The 26993-nt window shown below is 47.0% G+C and overlaps 1 protein-coding gene across 1 annotated transcript in view; it reads right to left on the reverse strand.

Annotated features, from left to right (window-relative positions):
• Positions 1 to 21918, reverse strand: part of LOC121581837 (ras-related protein Rab-27B) — a 101497-nt gene extending 79579 nt beyond the window's left edge. The window contains exon 1 of the mRNA XM_041897200.2: positions 21817 to 21918. The gene's annotated coding sequence lies outside the window, so the exon portion shown is untranslated. The remainder of the gene's footprint in view (positions 1 to 21816) is intronic.
• Between the last annotated feature and the right edge of the window lie 5075 nt (positions 21919 to 26993).

The raw sequence follows: 26993 nt of genomic DNA on the forward strand, positions 1-26993 counted from the left end.
ACATAAAGTATACAAGTCTGGTTCCAGAGCTTTTTGGGCTGTACAACCAACGACCATACGAGTTGGCTATACAGCCCAAACTGATTATGACCATAGCCATAAGATTCGTCTATTCACATTACACACAGATGTGGATTGGGCCCTGTACACAAGGGTTCCATTCAGAATGATTATCTGGGAAGACCCCGATCCACAAAGGGTCCTTGGCATTTCTCAGCCTTGCTGCAGCTTCAATTAATTATTTAATGCTGGCAATTAGAAGAAGTTAGAAGTATGAGAGAGAGAGAGAAACCACAACATGACGTCTTTACCGTTACATCATAAATGACAAAAACCTCATCATGTATGGCTCTTATTTGTGATTAAAAATACAGGCTGAAAAGGTTCAGTTCATTGTCATGGATCTCTCTCTCGCTCTCTCTCTCCTTGTAAGTGCTTTTCGAGGTCGGTTCGGTTCGCTTATTTTCGGTTAGCATATTTTCGATTATCTTTTTAAACATTAAATGCATTATGAAATAATGACATTACAATGATTTTAGAGCATTTATATGGAAATTCCAAACCCCAAACTAGTGAACATTAAATTGCCAAAACATTTAAATATTCCATTGTCTCTGTCAGGTCCACATCAATAGTAAAACAAGAAAATTATTATGAAATAATACAATATTTCAGTTGTGTATATTACTTTGTTTTTATTTGATTACTTTATTATTTTTCATTCCTTAAAGTCATCATCTCATCTCTGCTCAGGCAGTAGCAGCCAGCCAGCCAGGCAACGTTATCTCTGTTCCCCCCCAATACTGTACTGTCTTTAGTCATCCTATTTAACTAGCCTGCCTAAGTTTACTGCAGGGCTGTCTGACGAAATCATTTGACTAGTTCTTAAAAGTAGTTAAGGCATACTTTCACGAACTGTCTCTGTCCCTCTCGTCATTGTGTTGTGTACCTTCCTCTCTCATGCGGTCTATATACGGTCTGTGTGTATCTAACCTCACGTATCTGCTTAGGTCCAAAATAAGCCCATTGAAACCAAGAGGCCAGGGTTCTGGTCTATAAGCACGGTTTCGACTGCTCCTATAAATGTCATCACTCACAGCCGAAGATATTAACATTTATATTCATCCAATGTCCGCCATGTTTTTGGATGACGTCACTGTTCGTGCTGCTCCGTGTGCGCGCAGAGCGCTAGTACGCATGTGATGTTGGTCCGTATAAACCGGACGCAACCCGGATATACAGTGCCTTCAGAAAGTATTCATACCCTTTGACTTTTTCCACATTTTGTTGTGTTACAGCCTGAATTTAAATATATTAAATTTAGATTTCGTGTCACTGATCTACATGCAATACCCAATAATGTCAAAGTAGAATTATGTGTTTAGAAATGTTTGCAAATGAATTACAAATGAAAAGCTGAAATGTCTTGAGTCAATAAGTATTCAACCATTTTGTTATGGCATGCCTAAATAAATTCAGGAGTAAAAATGTGCTTAACAAGTCACAATAAGTTGCATGGACTCACTCTGTGTGCAATAATAGTGTTTAACATGATTTTTAAATGACTATCCCATCTCTGGGGGGAATAAACAGACAATTACTATCCCTTCGAGCATGGGGAAGTTATTGTTGTGTATTGATATTCTAGTTTGTCCCTTTAGGGCACTTGTAACGTCCCCCTGCATGCCTACATTGGAATGTTTTTTATCCTGTGAAACGCATTAAACAATGCTCACGTTAGTTTCTACTCCGGTCTCATGTCCTGTCCTTATAGTAGTTGTATAAGTAATACAGTGTGCTATACAACAAAACTGCCAACGAGGAAGAAACGTTCTCATATTTGTGTTAATTATTTTCGGTAGAAAATCTGAGTTTAATTCGGGTTTTTTCGCTGTAGAATGACGCAAAGAAAACGTGGAGCTAGCCAGTCAAGAGTGATGCTAGCTAGCTGCCGACGTCACAGCAAAGAGAGCCTCAAGGGAGAGGAAGAGTTTCGCTGCTGGAGAAAGTGGAATCACTGTTTGTGCAAAGAAGAAGAAAAAAGGGCTGGGAGTAAGGGACCGTCTTAAAAGTGTGAGAAAGAAAAATAAACAGAAAATATCTACACTGGGTGGAAATATTTTTACCTATTTTTTTTTTTTTTTTATAAATTTTAGTCATTTTAGCAGACACTCTTATTCAGAGCGACTTACAGTTAGTGAGTGCATACATTTTTTATACCTAGGTAGGCCACAAATATAGGAACAGTGGCGCAGTGGTCTAAGGCACTAGAGATCCTGGTTCGAATCCAGGCTCTGTCGTAGCCGGCCGCGACCGGGAGACCCATGGGGCGGCGCACAATTGGCCCAGCGTCGTCCAGTGTAGGGGAGGGAATGGCCGGCAGGGATGTAGCTCAGTTGGTAGAGCATGGCGTGTGCAACGGCAGGGTTGTGGGTTCGATTCCCACGGGGGGCCAGTATGAAAAATAAAAAAATTAAATAATGTATGCACTCACTAAAAACTGTAAGTCGCTCTGGATAAGAGCGTCTGCTAAATGACTAAAATGTCAAATGTAAAATGAATCTGTGGAACAATGGAGTTCTTACACAGCATGTTTTGAGTAATTTGTAAGTCGCTCTGGATAAGAGCGTCTGCTAAATGACGAAAATGTAACTGAAAATGAGTACGTTGTTCTCCCAAACCACTGATCATTGCGGAGAGATTCAGGTTTCATAAGAGAAATCAAGAGGAGGGGTTTGTGGCTTTACAATTTGTGGCTGTATTGAAACAGTTATCTGAACATTGAACTTGGGCGATCACTGAGGTTAGTGTGTGGCATACGCAGCGAGGCAATTCAGAAACGCCTTTTGACAGAGTAACTTAACATTGCATGCTGTCGCAGTGGGAAACCAGGTCACCAAGCCATGCAATCGCAGTGGGAAACCAGGTCACCAAGCCATGCAATCGCAGTGGGAAACCAGGTCACCGAGCCATGCAATCACAGTGGGAAACTAGGTCACCAAGCAGAGGAGTGTTGGTGCAAAGACTTAGATTGCAAAAGTTGTGGCAAAAAGGGTCATATCGAACGTGCATGTAAAAACAAAAATACATAATCAAACAAAAATACTGAGCAAAGGAAAAGCGACTATAGGAAGTACAAAAAAAAAGTGCATAAATTGAAGCACACATAGGATGAACAAAGTGATACCCTGTCTGAAGGGGGAAGAATCTTTGCATGTTTTGTCCATTTCAGACAATGGACACATACTGGGTGACACCGCTACTGGATGGAAAAGCAGTATGGATGCAAGTGGACGCTGGAGCAGCCGTATCTCTGCTGTCTGAGGCTGTATACACAGAGAAACTACATCACCTCACAGCACAGCCCACGAAGAACACGCTGAAAACATACTCTGGTGAGACTGTTCCAGTGAGAGGAAGCGTGATTGTTACAGTGGAGCTCAACGAACACAAGGTAAAGATACCACTCTACATCGTGAAAGGCAACCATCCAGCTTTGCTAGGACGCACATGGCTGGAAAATATCAAACTAAACTGGCAGGAAATTCACACGGTTGCAAAAGAGGACACAAAACCTACAAGGGATATTGAGGAAACAGGCGGATGTGTTCAATGGGGAACTTGGCAGTATGAAGGACATAACAGTTAAACGGACCGTGAAACCAGACAGCAAGCCAAAATGCTTCAACGCTAGACCTGTCCCATACGCCATAAAACCAAAAGTTGAAACTGAGCTAAACAGACTAGTCGAGAGTGGAGTATAGGATCCAGTGAATGGGTTACACACATCGTTTCAGTCATTTAAAAAAATATGAATCAGTCAGACTGTGGTGATTTCAAAGTCACCGTTAACCCCGTCTTGACTGCTGAAAGATATCCACTACCCCTCATTGACAAACTATTTTCTGGTTTAGCTGGAGGACAAAAAATTCAGTAAGATAGACTTATGTCAGGCCTATCTACAGATGCATGTGGACCAAGAGTCACAGGAACTGTTGACCACAGTGACTCACAAAGGACTGTACAGGAACTGTTGACCATAGTGACTCACAAAGGACTGTACAGTTACCGGAGGCTTCCTTTTGGAATCACCTCAGCTCCGGGCCTTGTTTCAGAGAGCTATGGACCAGACACTGATCGGTCTCGCCGGGGTCCAACGTTACCTCGATGATCTCATTACCGGCAAAGATGAGCAGTTTAGTGTGCTCCCAAGTGTTCCAAACTAACCAAACTAACCAAACTAACCAAACTCAGGGGAAAACGCACCAGTGTTCTGAATGGACATCTGATAACCCAGGTAGGCCGATAGAGGAGCTCCATGCTGATAGCCTAGGTAGGCCTACAGGGGTTCCAAAAAAACGAATGCAACGAGTAATCTGTAATATATTACTTTCAAAGTAATAGTGTAACGTAACAAGATTACTTTTTGTTAAATATAATATGTAATGGATAGCAACAAATCACAACACTGGGTGTCAGGTAACATTATCTATGCATGAACCACGTTAAGACAGACACCTGATGTAGCTGTTGTTCTATAGCCAGACACTGGGTGTCAGGTAACATTATCTATGCATGAACCACGTTAAGACAGACACCTGATGTAGCTGTTGTTCTGTAGACAGTTTAGGCATACAGGTGGATGGCTGCAGGGAGAAACGCCTGAGGGAAAGAAAGATCCACTCCTGCGTTGCCCGGTACCAGGTGGCCCCCCCAGCCTGCCAGGTTAATAGACAGGTGGATACGTAACCAGGCCAGCCCAGTACGTGGTGCTGTACAGTTGTGTGAATAAGGTATTAGAGACCCCCTGCAGCCTGCCAGGTTAACAGAGACAGGCCTCCACTGAGAAGATCCACAGAGAACACTTCCTCAGCAGCTGCCTCTCTCCTGACCTCCGACCCCCCCATCCCGACCTCTCTCTCTCCCCCTGCTCCAACCCAGCAGGAACACCTGCACCAATTACTGATCACTGACACTGAGCTGAGTGGGAACAGGAGACACAACCCTAACCGTACAGCAGTGATGTTAGTGTCAACATACATTTATTACAACAACTCACCAGAACACTACAACCACAGGCCTGTCTGTGATCTATGAATGCTTTGTAAATCACAACCCATTGTTGCGTCAACAGTAGATGTGTTAAGAGAGATATAAAACAGTGGATGTGTTAGAGAGATATAGAGATATAGCTCATCATCGGACAGGAGTGAGATGACTAACTAATTGCCAAAAGCAATGAGAGTCTAAATAATATTGTTATCCATCTGGCCGTGACCCCACTCTCCGACAGTGTCTCAGAGAGAGTTGGGATATGCAACAATTTTTTTTTTTTTTTCCAATTTACACATGCGTATTAATACACACAAATAAAGCACACACCAAATTACTATTAGTCAGAACCTGAGGCTAATTTGGAAAAGCTGTTATTTTTCCGTCATAAATGAATTAAAGATTGGACACCACTCAAAACAACTGCAAAGGGTTTGTTGAGTGTTGCCTACTGTTGACATCCGTTTTGCCTCCCATGATATTCAAATGTTCTGACTTAAAAAAGGGGCAAACTGCAGTTGCTGCATCAATGTTTTGAATAATAAATTAATGATATGTACCCATTGATTATTTTAAGAATTTAAGAATATAACTTTGAAATGCATAGCCGCGGAAAGTACGGGTGCTTGAGGATGCTGCAGCATCCCCTGAAAAATCGGAAAATAAAAATAATTATTAATAAAAAATTAGTTTTTGAAATAAATCACCTTTCACAAAAGTAGTGCACTGGGCCTTTACTAGTATTAGCTGACCGATGTAGAGGTCTAGAGCAGACTGCATTTTTTTTCAGCATCTCTGCTTTGGCAAAAAAAAGGTAGTTGTATAATTAAAGATCAGTATCTTGCAAGATTCAATAGTTGGAATTGTAAGAGTTGTTGACCTGTCCCTTTCTGTAAGAGTTGTTGCCCTGTCCCTTTCTGTAAGAGTTGTTGCCCTGTCCCTTTCTGTAAGAGTTGTTGCCCTGTCCCTTTCTGTAAGAGTTGTTGCCCTGTCCCTTTCTGTAAGAGTTGTTGCCCTGTCCCTTTCTGTAAGAGTTGTTGCCCTGTCCCTTTCTGTAAGAGTTGTTCTGTAAGAGTTGTTGCCCTGTCCCTTTCTGTAAGAGTTGTTGCCCTGTCCCTTTCTGTAAGAGTTGTTGCCCTGTCCCTTTCTGTAAGAGTTGTTGACCTGTCCCTTTCTGTAAGAGTTGTTGCCCTGTCCCTTTCTGTAAGAGTCGTTGCCCTGTCCCTTTCTGTAAGAGTCGTTGACCTGTCCCTTTCTGTAAGAGTCGTTGACCTGTCCCTTTCTGTAAGAGTCGTTGCCCTGTCCCTTTCTGTAAGAGTCGTTGCCCTGTCCCTTTCTGTAAGAGTTGTTGCCCTGTCCCTTTCTGTAAGAGTTGTTGCCCTGCCCCTTTCTGTAAGAGTTGTTGACCTGTCCCTTTCTGGAAGAGTTGTTGCCCTGTCCCTTTCTGGAAGAGTTGTTGCCCTGCCCCTTTCTGTAAGAGTTGTTGCCCTGTCCCTTTCTGTAAGAGTTGTTGCCCTGTCCCTTTCTGTAAGAGTTGTTGCCCTGTTCCTTTCTGTAAGAGTTGTTGCCCTGTCTCTTTCTGTAAGAGTTGTTACCCTGTCCCTTTCTGTAAGAGTTGTTGCCCTGTCCCTTTCTGTAAGAGTTGTCGCCCTGTCCCTTTCTGTAAGAGTTGTTGCCCTGTTCCTTTCTGTAAGAGTTGTTGCCCTGTCCCTTTCTGTAAGAGTTGTTGCCCTGTCCCTTTCTGTAAGAGTTGTCGCCCTGTCCCTTTCTCTGCAATTGTCATTCTAATGGAATCCAGAAAGAATAAAACCCTGTCCCCAAACATTTACATCAAAAGGTGCAAAGTTATGGGCAAAGACTCAAAACATCCATATCAAATTAAATATTTTACTTTTTGTGCAGTATTCATTTACCATCCTTACAAACCACTTTATGTAAATGTACATCACTGTATTGTACATAGGCTGGTCATCTAGGTTTGTACCTGTAGACTTTCCATCACCATGAAGAAAAACAATGCAACAATAGAGTAATTGAGTACAATGAGCTATCAAGTGGTCTGTGATGATGTAGCTGAGTTAGTAGAGCGTGGCACTTGCAACGCTAGGGTTGTGGGTTCGAATCCCACGGGCGACCAGTATGAGAATGTATGCGCCCTCTACTGGATAAGAGCGTCTACTAAAACTGAAAAGGAATGAATAAACCGTTTCAGTTTCCACACAGAAATAAGTTGCATTTGCAAAGTATTTCAAGAATAAAAAAAACATAGGCTATATCAATCAAATAATTTTTTTATATTCCACAAATATTATCAGATTAACTGTTTTGTACAGATAATTATCAGACTCAAGTTACAAATGCTGGTAAACACTCAAATACATTTAGTTTAACGTTTTTCACAAAAGTAGTGCACTGGGCCTTCACTAGTCCTGTATTAGGGGGACCAATATACACTATCGGTCAAAAGTTTTTAGAACACCCACTCATTCAAGGGTTTTTCTTTATTTTGACTATTTTCTACAATGTAGAATAATAGTGAAGACATCAAAACTATGAAATAACACATATGGAATCATGTAGTAACCAAAAAAGTGTTAAATAAATCAAAATATATTTTATATTTGAGATTCTTCAAATAGCCACCCTTTGCCTTGATGACAGCTTTGCACACTCTTGGCATTCTCTCAAACAGCTTCACCTGGAATGCTTTTCCAACAGTCTTGAAGGAGTTCCCACATATGCTGAGCACTTATTGGCTGCTTTTCCTTCACTCTGCTGTCCAACTCATCCCAAACCATCTCAATTTGGTTGAGGTCTGGGGATTGTGGAGGCCAGGTCATCTGATGCAGCACTCCATCACTCTCCTTCTTGGTAAAATAGCCCTTACACAGCCTGGAGGTGTGTTGGGTCATTGTCCTGTTGAAAAAGAAATGATAGTCCCACTAAGCCCAAAACAGATGGGATGGCGTATTGCTGCAGAATGCTGTGGTAGCCATGCTGGTTAAGTATGACTTGAATTCTAAATGAATCACAGACAGTGTCACCAGCAAAGCACCCCCACACCATAACACCTCCTCCTCCATGCTTTACGGTGGGAAATACACATGCGGAGATCATCCGTTCATCCACACCGCATCAGCGGTTGACACCAAAAATCTCAAATTTGGACTCCAGACCAAAGGACAGATTTCCACCGGTCTAATGTCCATTGCTCGTGTTTCTTGGCCCAAGCAAGTCTCTTCTTCTTTTTGGTGTCCTTTAATATTTTACATTTACATTTTAGTCATTTAGCAGACGCTCTTATCCAGAGCAACTTACAGTTAGTCAATACATATTTTTTTTATACTGGCCCCCCGTGGGAATCGAACCCACAACCCTGTCATTGCAAACACCATGCTCTATCAACTGAGCTACATCCCTGCCGGCCATTCCCTCCCCTACCCTGGACGACGCTGGGCCAATTGTGCGCCGCCCATGAATCTCCCGGTCGCGACAGAGCCTGGATTCGAACCAGGATCTCTAGTGGCACAGTTAGCACTGCGATGCAGTGCCTTAGACCACTGCGCCACTCAGGAGTACAATAGTGGTTTCTTTGCAGCAATTTGACCATGAAGGCCTGATTCACACAGTCTCCTCTGAACAGTTGATGTTGAGATGTGTCTGTTACTTGAACTCTGTGAAGCATTTATTTGGGTTGAGAGAATGCCAAGAGTGTGCAAAGCTGTCATCAAAGCAAAGGGTGGCTATTTGAAGAATTCAAATATAAAATATATTTTGATTTGTTTAACACTTTTTTGGTTACTACATGATTCCATATGTGTTATTTCATAGTTTTGATGTCTTCACTATTATTCTACAATGTAGAGAATAGTAAAATTAAAGAAAAACCCTTGAATGAGGAGGTGTTCTAAAACTTTTAACCGGTAGTGTATACCAGGCGGTGTCAGAGACTCCAGACACCTAAGTCATACTGTTCTCTCTGCTACCACACGGCAAGTGGTACCAGAGCACCAGGTCTGGGACCAGAAGGCTCCTGAACAGCTTCTACCCCCAAGCCTTAAGACTGCTGAACAGTTAATCAAATGGCTACCCTGACTATTTGCATTGACCCCTTCTTATTTTTGCACTGACTCTATGCACACTCACTGGACTCTACCCACACACTCCCACATACTACACTGACACTCCAACACACACACACACACACACACACACACACATACACTATTACGCTCACACACAAAACACACACACGCATATTGACGCCACACCCACGCTGCTGCTACTCTGTTTATTATCTACTCTGATTGCCTGGCTGAAACTTGGCCGGAAGTGGATCTTACAGCAAGACAATAACCGCAAGCACACATCAAATTCAACAAATATATGGTACATTTACTCCAGACTTGAAACTCATTGAAAACCTTTTAATTGAAAAGGGTAGAAAGATTCCGTATGGAGGAATGGTCTAAAGGTGTTTTCATACTTGGTCCCTTTGACAGTTTTTGTGAACTTAGTGCAATTAGCTTAATTTTCTATGCAGTGTGAACACTACAAATTGAACTCAGACCCCTCAAGAGTCCCTGAAACGAACCGAACTGAGACCATCTCGAAAGGTGGTCCGAGTTCGGTTTGCTTGAATTCCGCATTCCGGTTATTTATTTTTTAGGACATTGTGAACACAAAGCTCCTCAGGTTCGCATTATTCCCGACACCACACACCGTGTCCCCTGCCATAAACCCACACACCGTTTCCCCTGCCATAAACCGACACACCGTTTCCCCTGCCATAAACCCACACACCGTTTCCCCTGCCATAAACCCACACACCGTTTCCCCTGCCATAAACCCACACACCGTTTCCCCTGCCATAAACCCACACACCGTTTCCTGCCATAAAACCCACACACCGTTTCCCTGCCATAAACCCACACACCGTTTCCCCTGCCATAACCCCACACACTAGACTACTGCAACACCGTTTCCCCTGCCATAAACCCACACACTAGACTACTGCAACACCGTTTCCCCTGCCATAAACCCACACACCGTTTCCCCTGCCATAACCCCACACACTAGACTACTGCAACACCGTTTCCCCTGCCATAAACCCCCACACACCGTTTCCCCTGCCATAACCCCACACACTAGACTACTGCAACACCGTTTCCCCTGCCATAACCCCTCACACTAGACTACTGCAACACCGTTTCCCCTGCCATAAACCCACACACTAGACTACTGCAACACCGTTTCCCCTGCCATAACCCCTCACACTAGACTACTGCAACACCGTTTCCCCTGCCATAAACCCACACACTAGACTACTGCAACACCGTTTCCCTGCCATAAACCCACACACCGTTTCCCCTGCCATAAACCCACACACCGTTTCCCCTGCCATAAACCCACACACCGTTTCCCCTGCCATAACCCCACACACTAGACTACTGCAACACTTTCCCTGCCATAAACCCACACACTAGACTACTGCAACACCGTTTCCCCTGCCATAAACCCACACACCGTTTCCCCTGCCATAACCTCACACACTAGACTACTGCAACACCGTTTCCCCTGCCATAACCCCTCACACTAGACTACTGCAACACCGTTTCCCCTGCCATAAACCCACACACTAGACTACTGCAACACCGTTTCCCCTGCCATAACCCCTCACACTAGACTACTGCAACACCGTTTCCCCTGCCATAAACCCACACACTAGACTACTGCAACACCGTTTCCCCTGCCATAACCCCACACACTAGACTACTGCAACACCGTTTCCCCTGCCATAAACCCACACACTAGACTACTGCAACACCGTTTCCCCTGCCATAAACCCACACACTAGACTACTGCAACACCGTTTTCCCCTGCCATAACCCCACACACTAGACTACTGCAACACCGTTTCCCTGCCATAAACCCACACACTAGACTACTGCAACACCGTTTCCCCTGCCATAAACCCACACACTAGACTACTGCAACACCGTTTCCCCTGCCATAAACCCACACACTAGACTACTGCAACACCGTTTCCCCTGCCATAAACCCACACACCGTTTCCCCTGCCATAACCCCACACACTAGACTACTGCAACACCGTTTCCCCTGCCATAACCCTCACACTAGACTACTGCAACACCGTTTCCCCTGCCATAAACCCACACACTAGACTACTGCAACACCGTTTCCCCTGCCATAACCCCACACACTAGACTACTGCAACACCGTTTCCCCTGCCATAACCCCTCACACAAGACTACTGCAACACCGTTTCCCCTGCCATAAACCCCCCACACTAGACTACTGCAACACCGTTTCCCCTGCCATAAACCCACACACTAGACTACTGCAACACCGTTTCCCCTGCCATAACCCCTCACACTAGACTACTGCAACACCGTTTCCCTGCCATAAACCCCCCACACTAGACTACTGCAACACCGCTTTCCCTGCCATAAACCCCCACACTAGACTACTGCAACACCGTTTCCCCTGCCATAACCCCACACACTAGACTACTGCAACACCGTTTCCCCTGCCATAAACCCCACACACTAGACTACTGCAACACCGTTTCCCCTGCCATAAACCCCCACACTAGACTACTGCAACACCGTTTCCCTGCCATAAACCCACACACTAGACTACTGCAACACCGTTTCCCCTGCCATAAACCCACACACTAGACTACTGCAACACCGTTTCCCCTGCCATAACCCCTCACACTAGACTACTGCAACACCGTTTCCCCTGCCATAACCCCTCACACTAGACTACTGCAACACCGTTTCCCCTGCCATAAACCCACACACCGTTTCCCCTGCCATAACCCCACACACTAGACTACTGCAACACCGTTTCCCCTGCCATAACCCCCTCACACTAGACTACTGCAACACCGTTTTCCCCTGCCATAAACCCACACACTAGACTACTGCAACACCGTTTCCCCTGCCATAACCCCACACACTAGACTACTGCAACACCGTTTCCCTGCCATAACCCCCTCACACTAGACTACTGCAACACCGTTTCCCCTGCCATAAACCCCCACACTAGACTACTGCAACACCGTTTCCCCTGCCATAAACCCACACATTAGACTACTGCAACACCGTTTCCCTGCCATAACCCCTCACACTAGACTACTGCAACACCGTTTCCCCTGCCATAAAACCCCCCACACTAGACTACTGCAACACCGTTTCCCTGCCATAAACCCCCACACTAGACTACTGCAACACCGTTTCCCCTGCCATAAACCCACACACTAGACTACTGCAACACCGTTTCCCCTGCCATAACCCCACACACTAGACTACTGCAACACCGTTTCCCCTGCCATACCCCCACACACTAGACTACTGCAACACCGTTTCCCTGCCATAAACCCACACACTAGACTACTGCAACACCGTTTCCCCTGCCATAAACCCACACACTAGACTACTGCAACACCGTTTCCCCTGCCATAACCCCTCACACTAGACTACTGCAACACCGTTTCCCCTGCCATAAACCCTCACACTAGACTACTGCAACACCGTTTCCCCTGCCATAAACCCACACACTAGACTACTGCAACACCGTTTCCCCCTGCCATAAACCCACACACTAAACTACTGCAACACCGTTTCCCCTGCCATAACCCCTCACACTAGACTACTGCAACACCGTTTCCCCTGCCATAAACCCACACACTAGACTACTGCAACACCGTTTCCCCTGCCATAACCCCTCACACTAGACTACTGCAACACTGTTTCCCCTGCCATAAACCCACACACTAGACTACTGCAACACCGTTTCTGCCATAAACCCACACACTAGACTACTGCAACACCGTTTCCCCCTGCCATAAACCCACACACTAGACTACTGCAACACCGTTTCCCTGCCATAAACCCCCACACTAGACTACTGCAACACCGTTTCCCCTGCCATAAACCCCCACACTAGACTACTGCAACACCGTTTCCCCTGCCATAAACCCATACACTAGACTACTGCAACACCGTTTCCCTGCCATAAACCCACACACTAGACTACTGCAACACCGTTTCCCTGCCATAAACCCCTCACACTAGACTACTGCAACACCGTTTCCCCTGCCATAAACCCACACACTAGACTACTGCAACACCGTTTCCCCTGCCATAACCCCTCACACTAGACTACTGCAACACTGTTTCCCCCTGCCATAAACCCACACACTAGACTACTGCAACACCGTTTCCCTGCCATAAACCCACACACGCGTTTCCCCTGCCATAAACCCACACACCGTTTCCCCTGCCATAAACCCACACCGTTTCCCCTGCCATAACCCCACACACTAGACTACTGCAACACCGTTTCCCCTGCCATAACCCCTCACACTAGACTACTGCAACACCGTTTCCCCTGCCATAAAACCCACACACTAGACTACTGCAACACCGTTTCCCCTGCCATAACCCCTCACACTAGACTACTGCAACACCGTTTCCCCTGCCATAAACCCCACACACTAGACTACTGCAACATCGTTTCCCTGCCATAACCCCCTCACACTAGACTACTGCAACACCGCTTTTCCCCTGCCATAAACCCACACACTAGACTACTGCAACACCGTTTCCCCTGCCATAAACCCACACACTAGACTACTGCAACACCGTTTCCCCTGCCATAAACCCACACACTAGACTACTGCAACACCGTTTCCCCTGCCATAACCCCACACACTAGACTACTGCAACACCGTTTCCCCTGCCATAAACCCACACACTAGACTACTGCAACACCGTTTCCCCTGCCATAAACCCACACACTAGACTACTGCAACACCGTTTCCCCTGCCATAAACCCACACACTAGACTACTGCAACACCGTTTTCCCCTGCCATAAACCCACACACTGACTACTGCAACACCGTTTCCCCTGCCATAACCCCTCACACTAGACTACTGCAACACCGTTTCCCCTGCCATAAACCCACACACCTTTTCCCCTGCCATAACCCCACACACTAGACTACTGCAACACCGTTTTCCCCTGCCATAACCCCTCACACTAGACTACTGCAACACCGTTTCCCCTGCCATAAACCCACACACTAGACTACTGCAACACCGTTTCCCCCTGCCATAACCCCCACACACTAGACTACTGCAACACCGTTTCCCCTGCCATAACCCCCTCACACTAGACTACTGCAACACCGTTTCCCCTGCCATGAACCCCCACACTAGACTACTGCAACACCGTTTCCCTGCCATAAACCCACACACTAGACTACTGCAACACCGTTTCCCCTGCCATAAACCCCCCACACTAGACTACTGCAACACCGTTTCCCCTGCCATAAACCCCCACACTAGACTACTGCAACACCGTTTCCCCTGCCATAAACCCACACACTAGACTACTGCAACACCGTTTCCCCTGCCATAACCCCACACACTAGACTACTGCAACACGTTTCCCCTGCCATAACCCCACACACTAGACTACTGCAACACCGTTTCCCCTGCCATAAACCCACACACTAGACTACTGCAACACCGTTTTCCCTGCCATAAACCCCACACACTAGACTACTGCAACACCGTTTCCCCTGCCATAACCCCTCACACTAGACTACTGCAACACCGTTTCCCCTGCCATAACCCCTCACACTAGACTACTGCAACACCGTTTCCCCTGCCATAAACCCACACACTAGACTACTGCAACACCGTTTCCCCTGCCATAAACCCACACACTAGACTACTGCAACACCGTTTCCCTGCCATAACCCCTCACACTAGACTACTGCAACACCGTTTCCCTGCCATAAACCCACACACTAGACTACTGCAACACCGTTTCCCCTGCCATAACCCCTCACACTAGACTACTGCAACACTGTTTCCCCTGCCATAAACCCACACACTAGACTACTGCAACACCGTTTCCCCTGCCATAAACCCACACACTAGACTACTGCAACACCGTTTCCCCTGCCATAAACCCACACACTAGACTACTGCAACACCGCTTTCCCCTGCCATAAACCCCCACACTAGACTACTGCAACACCGTTTCCCCTGCCATAAACCCCCCACACTAGACTACTGCAACACCGTTTCCCCTGCCATAAACCCATACACTAGACTACTGCAACACCGTTTCCCCTGCCATAAACCCACACACTAGACTACTGCAACACCGTTTCCCCTGCCATAACCCCTCACACTAGACTACTGCAACACCGTTTCCCCTGCCATAAACCCACACACTAGACTACTGCAACACCGTTTCCCTGCCATAACCCCTCACACTAGACTACTGCAACACCGTTTCCCCTGCCATAAACCCACACACTAGACTACTGCAACACCGTTTCCCTGCCATAAACCCACACAGTTCTGCCATAAACCCACACGCTTCCCCTGCCATAAACCCACACCGTTTCCCTGCCATAACCCCACACACTAGACTACTGCAACACCGTTTCCCCTGCCATAACCCCTCACACTAGACTACTGCAACACCGTTTCCCTGCCATAAACCCACACACTAGACTACTGCAACACCGTTTTCCCCTGCCATAACCCCTCACACTAGACTACTGCAACACCGTTTCCCCTGCCATAAACCCACACACTAGACTACTGCAACATCGTTTCCCCTGCCATAACCCCTCACACTAGACTACTGCAACACCGTTTTCCCTGCCATAAACCCACACACTAGACTACTGCAACACCGTTTCCCCTGCCATAAACCCACACACTAGACTACTGCAACACCGTTTCCCCTGCCATAAACCCACACACTAGACTACTGCAACACCGTTTCCCCTGCCATAACCCCACACACTAGACTACTGCAACACCATTTCCCTGCCATAAACCCTCACACTAGACTACTGCAACACCGTTTCCCCTGCCATAAACCCACACACTAGACTACTGCAACACCGTTTCCCCTGCCATAAACCCACACACTAGACTACTGCAACACCGTTTCCCCTGCCATAAACCCACACACTAGACTACTGCAACACCGTTTCCCCTGCCATAACCCCTCACACTAGACTACTGCAACACCGTTTCCCCTGCCATAAACCCACACCGTTTCCCCTGCCATAACCCACACACACTAGACTACTGCAACACCGTTTCCCCTGCCATAACCCCTCACACTAGACTACTGCAACACCGTTTCCCCTGCCATAAACCCACACACTAGACTACTGCAACACCGTTTCCCCTGCCATAACCCCACACACTAGACTACTGCAACACCGTTTTCCCCTGCCATAACCCCTCACACTAGACTACTGCAACACCGTTTCCCCTGCCATGAACCCCCACACTAGACTACTGCAACACCGTTTCCCCTGCCATAAACCCACACACTAGACTACTGCAACACCGTTTCCCCTGCCATAAACCCCCACACTAGACTACTGCAACACCGTTTCCCTGCCATAAACCCACACACTAGACTACTGCAACACCGTTTCCCCTGCCATAAACCCACACACTAGACTACTGCAACACCGTTTCCCCTGCCATAAACCCCCCACACTAGACTACTGCAACACCGCTTTCCCCTGCCATAAAACCCCCACACTAGACTACTGCAACACCGTTTCCCCTGCCATAAACCCACACACTAGACTACTGCAACACCGTTTCCCCTGCCATAAACCCACACACTAGACTACTGCAACACCGTTTCCCCTGCCATAACCCCTCACACTAGACTACTGCAACACCGTTTCCCCTGCCATAAACCCACACACTAGACTACTGCAACACCGTTTCCCTGCCATAACCCCTCACACTAGACTACTGCAACACCGTTTCCCCTGCCATAAACCCACACACTAGACTACTGCAACACCGTTTCCCTGCCATAAACCCACACACCGTTTCCCCTGCCATAAACCCACACACCGTTTCCCCTGCCATAAACCCACACACCGTTTCCCCTGCCATAACCCCACACACTAGACTACTGCAACACCGTTTCCCCTGCCATAAACCCACACACTAGACTACTGCAACACCGTTTCCCCTGCCATAAACCCACACACCGTTTCCCCTGCCATAACCCCACACACTAGACTACTGCAACACCGTTTCCCCTGCCATAACCCCTCACACTAGACTACTGCAACACCCGTTTCCCCCTGCCATAAACCCACACACTAGACTACTGCAACACCGTTTCCCTGCCATAACCCCTCACACTAGACTACTGCAACACCGTTTCCCTGCCATAAACCCACACACTAGACTACTGCAACACCGTTTCCCTGCCATAACCCCACACACTAGACTACTGCAACACCGTTTCCCCTGCCATAAACCCACACACTAGACTACTGCAACACCGTTTCCCCTGCCATAAACCCACACACTAGACTACTGCAACACTGCTTTCCCCTGCCATAACCCCCACACACTAGACTACTGCAACACCGTTTCCCTGCCATAAACCCACACACTAGACTACTGCAACACCGTTTTCCCTGCCATAAACCCACACACTAGACTACTGCAACACCGTTTCCCCTGCCATAAACCCACACACTAGACTACTGCAACACCGTTTCCCCTGCCATAACCCCTCACACTAGACTACTGCAACACCGTTCTGCCATAACCCCTCACACTAGACTACTGCAACACCGTTTCCCTGCCATAAACCCACACACCGTTTTCCTGCCATAACCCCCACACACTAGACTACTGCAACACCGTTTCCCCTGCCATAACCCCTCACACTAGACTACTGCAACACCGTTTCCCCTGCCATAAACCCACACACTAGACTACTGCAACACCGTTTCCCCTGCCATAACCCCACACACTAGACTACTGCAACACCGTTTCCCCTGCCATAACCCCTCACACTAGACTACTGCAACACCGTTTCCCCTGCCATAAACCCCCACACTAGACTACTGCAACACCGTTTCCCCTGCCATAAACCCACACACTAGACTACTGCAACACGTTTCCCCTGCCATAACCCCTCACACTAGACTACTGCAACACCGTTTCCCCTGCCATAAACCCCCACACTAGACTACTGCAACACCGTTTCCCCTGCCATAAACCCCCACACTAGACTACTGCAACACCGTTTCCCCTGCCATAAACCCACACACTAGACTACTGCAACACCGTTTCCCCTGCCATAACCCCACACACTAGACTACTGCAACACCGTTTCCCCTGCCATAACCCCACACACTAGACTACTGCAACACCGTTTCCCCTGCCATAACCCCTCACACTAGACTACTGCAACACCGTTTCCCCTGCCATAAACCCACACACTAGACTACTGCAACACCGTTTCCCCTGCCATAAACCCACACACTAGACTACTGCAACACCGTTTCCCCTGCCATAACCCCTCACACTAGACTACTGCAACACCGTTTCCCCTGCCATAAACCCACACACTAGACTACTGCAACACCGTTTCCCCTGCCATAACCCCTCACACTAGACTACTGCAACACTGTTTCCCCTGCCATAAACCCACACACTAGACTACTGCAACACCGTTTCCCCTGCCATAAACCCACACACTAGACTACTGCAACACCGTTTCCCCTGCCATAAACCCACACACTAGACTACTGCAACACCGTTTCCCCTGCCATAACCCCTCACACTAGACTACTGCAACACCGTTTCCCCTGCCATAAACCCTCACACTAGACTACTGCAACACCGTTTTCCCCTGCCATAACCCCTCACACTAGACTACTGCAACACCGTTTCCCCTGCCATAAACCCACACACTAGACTACTGCAACACCGTTTCCCCTGCCATAAACCCACACACTAGACTACTGCAACACCGTTTCCCCTGCCATAACCCCTCACACTAGACTACTGCAACACCGTTTCCCCTGCCATAACCCCTCACACTAGACTACTGCAACACCGTTTCCCCTGCCATAAACCCACCTACTAGACTACTGCAACACCGTTTCCCCTGCCATAAACCCACACACTAGACTACTGCAACACCGTTTCCCCTGCCATAAACCCACACACTAGACTACTGCAACACCGTTTCCCCTGCCATAAACCCACACACTAGACTACAGCAACACCGTTTCCCCTGCCATAAACCCACACACTAGACTACTGCAACACCGTTTCCCCTTCCATAAACCCACACACTAGACTACTGCAACACCGTTTCCCCTGCCATAACCCCCCACACTAGACTACTGCAACACTGTTTCCCCTGCCATAAACCCTCACACTAGACTACTGCAACACTGTTTCCCCTGCCATAAACCCTCACACTAGACTACTGCCATAACCCCTCACACTAGACTACTGCAACACCGTTTCCCCTGCCATAAACCCCTCACACTAGACTACTGCAACACCGTTTCCCCTGCCATAAACCCACACACTAGACAACTGCACCACCGTTTCCCTGCCATAAACCCTCACACTAGACTACTGCAACACCGTTTCCCCTGCCATAAACCTCACACTAGACTACTGCAACACCGTTTCCCCCTGCCATAAACCCTCACACTAGACTACTGCAACACCGTTTCCCCTGCCATAAACCCTCACACTAGACTACTGCAACACCGTTTCCCCTGCCATAAACCCTCACACTAGACTACTGCAACACCGTTTCCCCTGCCATAAACCCTCACACTAGACTACTGCAACACTGTTTCCCCTGCCATAACCCCTCACACTAGACTACTGCCATAACCCCTCACACTAGACTACTGCCACACTGTTTCCCCTGCCATAAACCCTCACACTAGACTACTGCAACACCGTTTCCCCTGCCATAAACCCCTCACACTAGACTACTGCAACACCGTTTCCCCTGCCATAAACCCACACACTAGACTACTGCAACACCGTTTCCCCTGCCATAAACCCTCACATCGGTGCCACAAAAGAGAGGATGATGATGTGCAGGTTCGCAGAAAAAGCGTGTGCTGTTTTTTGGATATTGAGTAGCAATTGGATGCACAGAAATTCCAGAATATGTGTGTCGTTTTTTGTTCAGATTATTTTGTCAGCATTATGTGATCTATAGGCTAAGAGAGCTTCATAGGCTGTTTATTCGATTGTGGGGTTTGAATAGTGTGAGATTTTTTTTGGGTGAAAATCACAACATAGGGTACAAAATATAATTGACAAATCTTTTTTGTTGTATTTGAATTATTTATTTTATACTGTCTTTTTTGCTCATCTTTATCAAGGGTGCCAAATATTTGAGGTGACTGTTTCCAATATATGTTGGTTTAATACTTTCCAATATATGTACAATATTGGAAAGTATTTTCAGTGTTAGATTTCAAAACCATCTGGATATAAAGCTATAGAAAAGTAGATCTGTACGTTAATTAGTAACCAAAGCAGTAATATGAGAAATATTTCCAAGTGGACCAAGGGGAATCAAAACAAAAAGTGTACCTATGATAAGAGAATTCAAGGAACCCATCACACTTGTCTGTAGATTTATAGCTCATATGGACAGTGAGCTATTGAAAATTAGACCGATCACAGGAAATATTCATGTCTTTTCAGTTAAATGAAAAATTGCAATTCTAATGGGTGTAGTACTATGGAGGACGGGGGTCAGTGACCTAACATCAAGTGGTTTTAGATATAGTATAGTCATTTGGGCTGGAAGGTATGAAACAATTTTATCTGTATGTTAATTCATAACCACAGCTGTAATAGCAGAAATATTTGTAGAAAATCAAAGGGGAGGCATTTTGAAAAGGTAATTTGCTTTGATAATAGAGGTCAGGGAACACCGCTCGTCTGTAGAGCTCTAGCACATGTGGATCGGAAGCCATTAAAAAATATAATTATGACATTAAGTATTCATTTATAATCAGGGAACTTTAAAATGGGAATTCTCATTGTTTTTTTGAGCTCATATTTTTACATGAAATCCATACAAAAATTAACAAGTTAACATTTTCAAATGTAATTGTTGTGGGAAAAAACTAAGTTGGTTTAAGATATCTAGATAAGTGAGACAAAAATCTAGTTTTTCTGTAAACACCAGGTTTGGCTGATTGCACTTTTAAGACGGTCCCTTAGCCGCCAGCGCATAATAGTCCCTCATTGAAACCAACGTAAAGTCACTTTTTGAAAACGGAAGGCAGAAATCGTCATCCGATTCTAGATATATCACCCTAATAATCATAGGACCTTCCGTCGAAGAGGTATTGACGAGCAAACTCCAAATATCAAACCAACATCCAAACTGAAAACAAATGTACTGCGGTTCCCGTTGCATTGTTTTGCAGTACATATTTTTCAATGAATTGTTTCGCAAGATGCAGTTGTCGATATAAGATGCAGCCAGTTTTCTACAGGCTACCATCAGTGGGCACTGGGCAGGGTTGGAACCGTATGACTCAGTCTACGGTGGGGTTAGTGATGAGAAATGTAGCAAAATGTGCTAAAGAAACGATTCACCTATTATGGCAACAATGTATCGCACAAGTAACCACCTAGAATTCCATAATTTGTCATTTATAACACTGCTTGCGACTAAAATCTTGTTTGCAGGTGTGTGCTGCCTATCCCATGTTTCTCTACCAATGAGTCGTTCCATCATCTTCATATCCTGCATCGAGAGAATAAAACATCTACAATACCTCTCATTTCAGCACAACAACAGCGTTGACGTTTTAAAAAAAAAAATCATATATTCATGGCACATGGTAACAAAATACTTCAACGTACCTTTCACAACCTATTTTATTAGCATGGTGCTCCTTCCCATGTGAGGATGGCTGACACTTGTACGTCGCGAACACAGTTTCTACTGTAGAGAAGAACGGTAGCTCGGTCTGGGTCCTAGTGCCGTGAAATCTTCTAAGAGCTGTCGCTTCATATTCAACAGGTTACATGTCCTGCACTGCACCCACCCCGTGCAGGTCCACCCAGAGCCCCTGTTCGCATTTTATTTACATGCCATGGTGATGTGATGACACTCCTTTTTTCAAAATATTTCACATCAATCAAAAGATTACGCACTAATGCTTGCCTGTCCCTCAGGCAAATCAGCGACAACTACAAAAACTATGATGATGATGATGATGATGATGTCCACTCATTACAGATGACATGACAGATTTCTGCTGCAGTTTTAGAAAATAAAGATTTGAATATCATGCGTTGTACCACACACATAGTACATGTTTAGTTTAGGTATCAAGCAAGTTCAGTACCTTTTTCCATGTAAAGGTAATCTACTTTCTTACTCACCTGTTGTCATGGAAACTCTTTACTCATTGCAAACATCTGTGGGGCAGCTAGATGGTTCAGAACAGAAACCCTTCTAGTGTGTCTATAGTTTATTGTACTGATGAAGATGATCCTCGATGAGGACTGACATTCTGCTTAGGCCTGGTTGGTTTTCATCAAACATGATTCTATAATTCTGCATATCACCAATACCAGAATCAAAGTATTAAAATCTAGTGGTATAAACAAAATAAATACATGTATTTCCATGGAAACTTTTAAAAAGGAAAGCTTTGCCCCGTCCAATTAGTCTGAAGACTGAAAAAGGAGAATGTTCAAAGTGATCTGGGTGCTGTGTGCGTGAGTGTGTGTGGTGCCCTAGATGTCGGTAGTGGGAATAGTTATGAATGTACATTACCTCAGAGTACCGTTGATTCCTGAGTATAGTCGACCAGAGCAGAGGGTGACAATATGTGAATATTTTAGAGATTTACCACCAGTTGAAAATATGCTGTACTGTACATACAGACATAAAAAAAAGGATGTTTCCATGACAACAAACATTGGATGGGGAGAATGCATGCAAATGCATTCCATTGCAAACCTTTGCCAACATTTTACAGTACAGGACAATACGTGTACCCTACAGAACAATACATGTACCTTACAGAACAATACATGTACCCTACAGAACAATACATGTACCCTACAGAACAATACATGTACCCTACAGAACAATACATGTACCCTACAGAACAATACATGTACCCTACAGAACAATACATGCACCCTACAGAACAATACATGCATCCTACAGAACAATACATGCACCCTACAGAACAATACATGTACCCTACAGGACAATACATGTACCCTACAGAACAATACATGTACCCTACAGAACAATACATGCACCCTACAGAACAATACATGCACCCTACAGAACAATACATGCACCCTACAGAACAATACATGTACCCTACAGGACAATACAGTAAGTCATTCCCTTGTAATCTCTCTCTTTGTCTTAACCTTTTGCATCCTACAGAAAGTATATCTAGCGTAGCTAAGCCTAGCGTAGAATATTATTGGTTCTACAATATTGTATGTCTGATTTACCTTGACACAATAGGACATAATAGGCTCATCCTCCTGTGCATTGCCTTGTTGATCCCACGTAGCCTATGGCTAAAGTCCTTCTCTCTTCTTCTTCTACCTGCCATCACCAGGGGGCGGACTGGACATCTGGCATTTCTGGTCCGCCGCTGCCTGTCACTACACCACGAGGACAATGAAAATAGCCTGAAAAATGCAGCGCCGTGCAGAAATGACTACAATCGATCAGTTTAATGGAGAAAGTCCCTGTTGCACGTTCATGGAAAAGCTAATGGATTTAGATCTGCAGATGCCTAAATGAATATAGGATAGGCATATTGTACTGTACTGTCGTGGGAAAATGAACATGATTCATGAATAATGGTTCAGTACAGAGTAGGAGGAAAACATATCATATTGAATTATTAATAGCTGTGTCCATAGATAATACAATTTCAGACAGTAGAACAGAAGAGACAGACATTAGCAGGAACGATCAGCACTTCAGGGTTATAATCATGTTTGATTCGCAATGGTCTACACCACCAGCAGCATGCTGTGCCTACACACAAGGCCTTCACGTCTATCCTGGGAAAGTGATTAAAAGGAGGCTACACAGCCTCTTCTGGACACTGTCTTTATTAATGTCTGAGGCTACACAGCCTCTTCTGGACACTGTCTTTATTAATGTCTGAGGCTACACAGCCTCTTCTGGACACTGTCTTTATTAATGTCTGAGGCTACACAGCCTCTTCTGGACACTGTCTTTATTAATGTCTGAGGCTATACAGCCTCTTCTGGACACTGTCTTTATTAATGTATGAGGCTATACAGCCTCTTCTGGACACTGTGTTTATTAATGTCTGAGGCTATACAGCCTCTTCTGGACACTGTCTTTATTAATGTCTGAGGCTATACAGCCTCTTCTGGACACTGTCTTTATTAATGTATGAGGCTATACAGCCTCTTCTGGACACTGTCTTTATTAATGTCTGAGGCTACACAGCCTCTTCTAGACACTGTCTTTATTAATGTCTGAGGCTACACAGCCTCTTCTGGACACTGTCTTTATTAATGTCTGAGGCTATACAGCCTCTTCTGGACACTGTCTTTATTAATGTATGAGGCTATACAGCCTCTTCTGGACACTGTGTTTATTAATGTCTGAGGCTACACAGCCTCTTCTGGACACTGTCTTTATTAATGTCTGAGGCTATACAGCTTCTTCTGGACACTGTCTTTATTAATGTCTGAGGCTAAACAGCCTCTTCTGGACACTGTGTTTATTAATGTCTGAGGGAAGGGTTAGGGGCCTACAGGGAGGGGTTAGGGGCCTACAGGGAGGGGTTAGGGTCTTCATGGAGGGGTTAGGGTGAGGGGCATACAGGGAGGGGTTAGGGGCCTACATGGAGGGGTTAGGGGCCTACAGGGAGGGGTTAGGGGCCTACAGGGAGGGGTTAGGGGCCTACAGGGAGGGGTTAGGGGCCTACATGGAGGGGTTAAGGGCCTACATGGAGGGTTAGGGGGCCTACATGGAGGGGTTAGGGGCCTACAGGGGAGGGGTTAGGGGCCTACAGGGGAGGGGTTAGGGGCCTACATGGAGGGGTTAGGGGCCTACATGGAGGGGTTAGGGGCCTACAGGAGGGGTTAGGGGCCTACAGGGAGGGGGTTAGGGGCCTACATGGAAGGATTGGGGGCCTACATGGAGGGGTTAGGGGCCTACATGGAAGGGTTAGGGGCCTACATGGAGGGGTTAGGGGCCTACAGGGAGAGGTTAGGGTTAGGGGTCTACATGGAGAGGTTAGGGGCCTACAAGGAGGGTTAGGGGCCTACATGGAGGGGTTAGGGGCCTACAGGGGGGGGTTAGGGGCCTACATGGAGGGGTTAGGGTTAGGGGCCTACATGGAGGGGTTAGGGTTAGGGGCCTACATGGAGGAGTTAGGGGCCTACATGGAGGGGTTAGGGGCCTACATGGAGGGGTTAGGGCCTACATGGATGGGTTAGGGGCCTACATGGAGGGGTTAGGGGCCTACAGGAGGGGTTAGGGTTAGGGCGTACATGGAGGGGTTAGGGTTAGGGGCCTACATGGAGGGGTTAGGGTGAAGGGCCTACATGGATGGGTTAGGGGCCTACATGGAGGAGTTAGGGGCCTACATGGGAGGGTTAGGGGGCCTACATGGAAGGGTTAGGGGCCTCATGGAGGGGGTTAGGGGGCCTACATGGAGGGGTTAGGGGCCTACATGGAGGGGTTAGGGTTAGGGGCCTACATGGAAGGGTTAGGGTTAGGGACCTACATGGAGGGGTTAGGGTGAGGGACCTACATGGATGGGTTAGGGGCCTACATGGAGGGGTTAGGGGCCTACATGGAAGGTTTAGGGGCCTACAGGGAGGGGTTAGAAGCCTACATGGAGGGGTTAGGGGCCTACATGGAAGGGTTAGGGGCCTACATGGAGGGGTTAGGGGCCTACATGGAGGGGTTAGGGGCCTACAGTGAGAGGTTAGGGGCCTACATGGAAGGGTTAGGGGCCTACATGGAGGGGTTAGGGGCCTACATGGAGGGGGTTAGGGGCCTACATGGAGGGGCTAGGGGCCTACATGGAGGGGTTAGGGGCCTACATGGAGGGGTTAGGGGCCTACATGGAGGGGTTAGGGGCCTACATGGAGGGGTTAGGGGCCTACATGGAGGGGTTAGGGGCCTACAGGGAGGGGTTAGGGGCCTACATGGAGGGGTTAGGGGCCTACATGGAGGGGTTAGGGGCCTACAGGGAGGGGTTAGGGGCCTACATGGAGGGGTTAGGGGCCTACATGGATGTGTTAGGGGCCTACATGGAGGGGTTAGGGGCCTACAGAAAAGGGTTAGGGGCCTACAGGGAGGGGTTAGGGGCCTACATGAAAGGGTTAGGGGCCTACAGGGAGGGGTTAGGGGCCTACATGGAAGGGTTAGGGACCTACATGGAGGGTTAGGGGCCTACATGGATGTGTTAGGGGCCTACATGGAGGGGTTAGGGGGCCTACATGAAAGGGTTAGGGGGCCTACAGGGAGGGGTTAGGGGCCTACAGGGAGGGGTTAGGGTGAGGGACCTACATGGATGGGTTAGGGGCCTACATGGATGGGTTAGGGGCCTACATGGAGGGGTTAGGGTTAGGGGCCTAAATGGAGGGGTTAGGGGCCTACATGGAGGGGTTAGGGGCCTACATGGAGGGGTTAGGGGCCTACATGGAAGGGTTAGGGGCCTACATGGAGGGGTTAGGGTTAGGGGCCTATATGGAGGGGTTAGGGGGCCTACATGGAGGGGTTAGGGGCCTACAGGGAGGGGTTAGGGGCCTACATGGAGGGGTTAGGGTTAGGGGCCTACATGGAAGGGTTAGGGTTAGGGACCTACATGGAGGGGTTAGGGTGAGGGACCTACATGGATGGGTTAGGGGCCTACATGGAGGGGTTAGGGGCCTACATGGAAGGTTTAGGGGCCTACAGGAGGGGTTAGAAGCCTACATGGAGGGGTTAGGGGCCTACATGGAAGGGTTAGGGGCCTACATGGAGGGGTTAGGGGCCTACATGGAGGGGTTAGGGGCCTACA

Source organism: Coregonus clupeaformis, unplaced genomic scaffold, assembly GCF_020615455.1.
Source record: "Coregonus clupeaformis isolate EN_2021a unplaced genomic scaffold, ASM2061545v1 scaf0166, whole genome shotgun sequence".
Classification (NCBI taxonomy): Eukaryota; Metazoa; Chordata; class Actinopteri; order Salmoniformes; family Salmonidae; genus Coregonus; species Coregonus clupeaformis.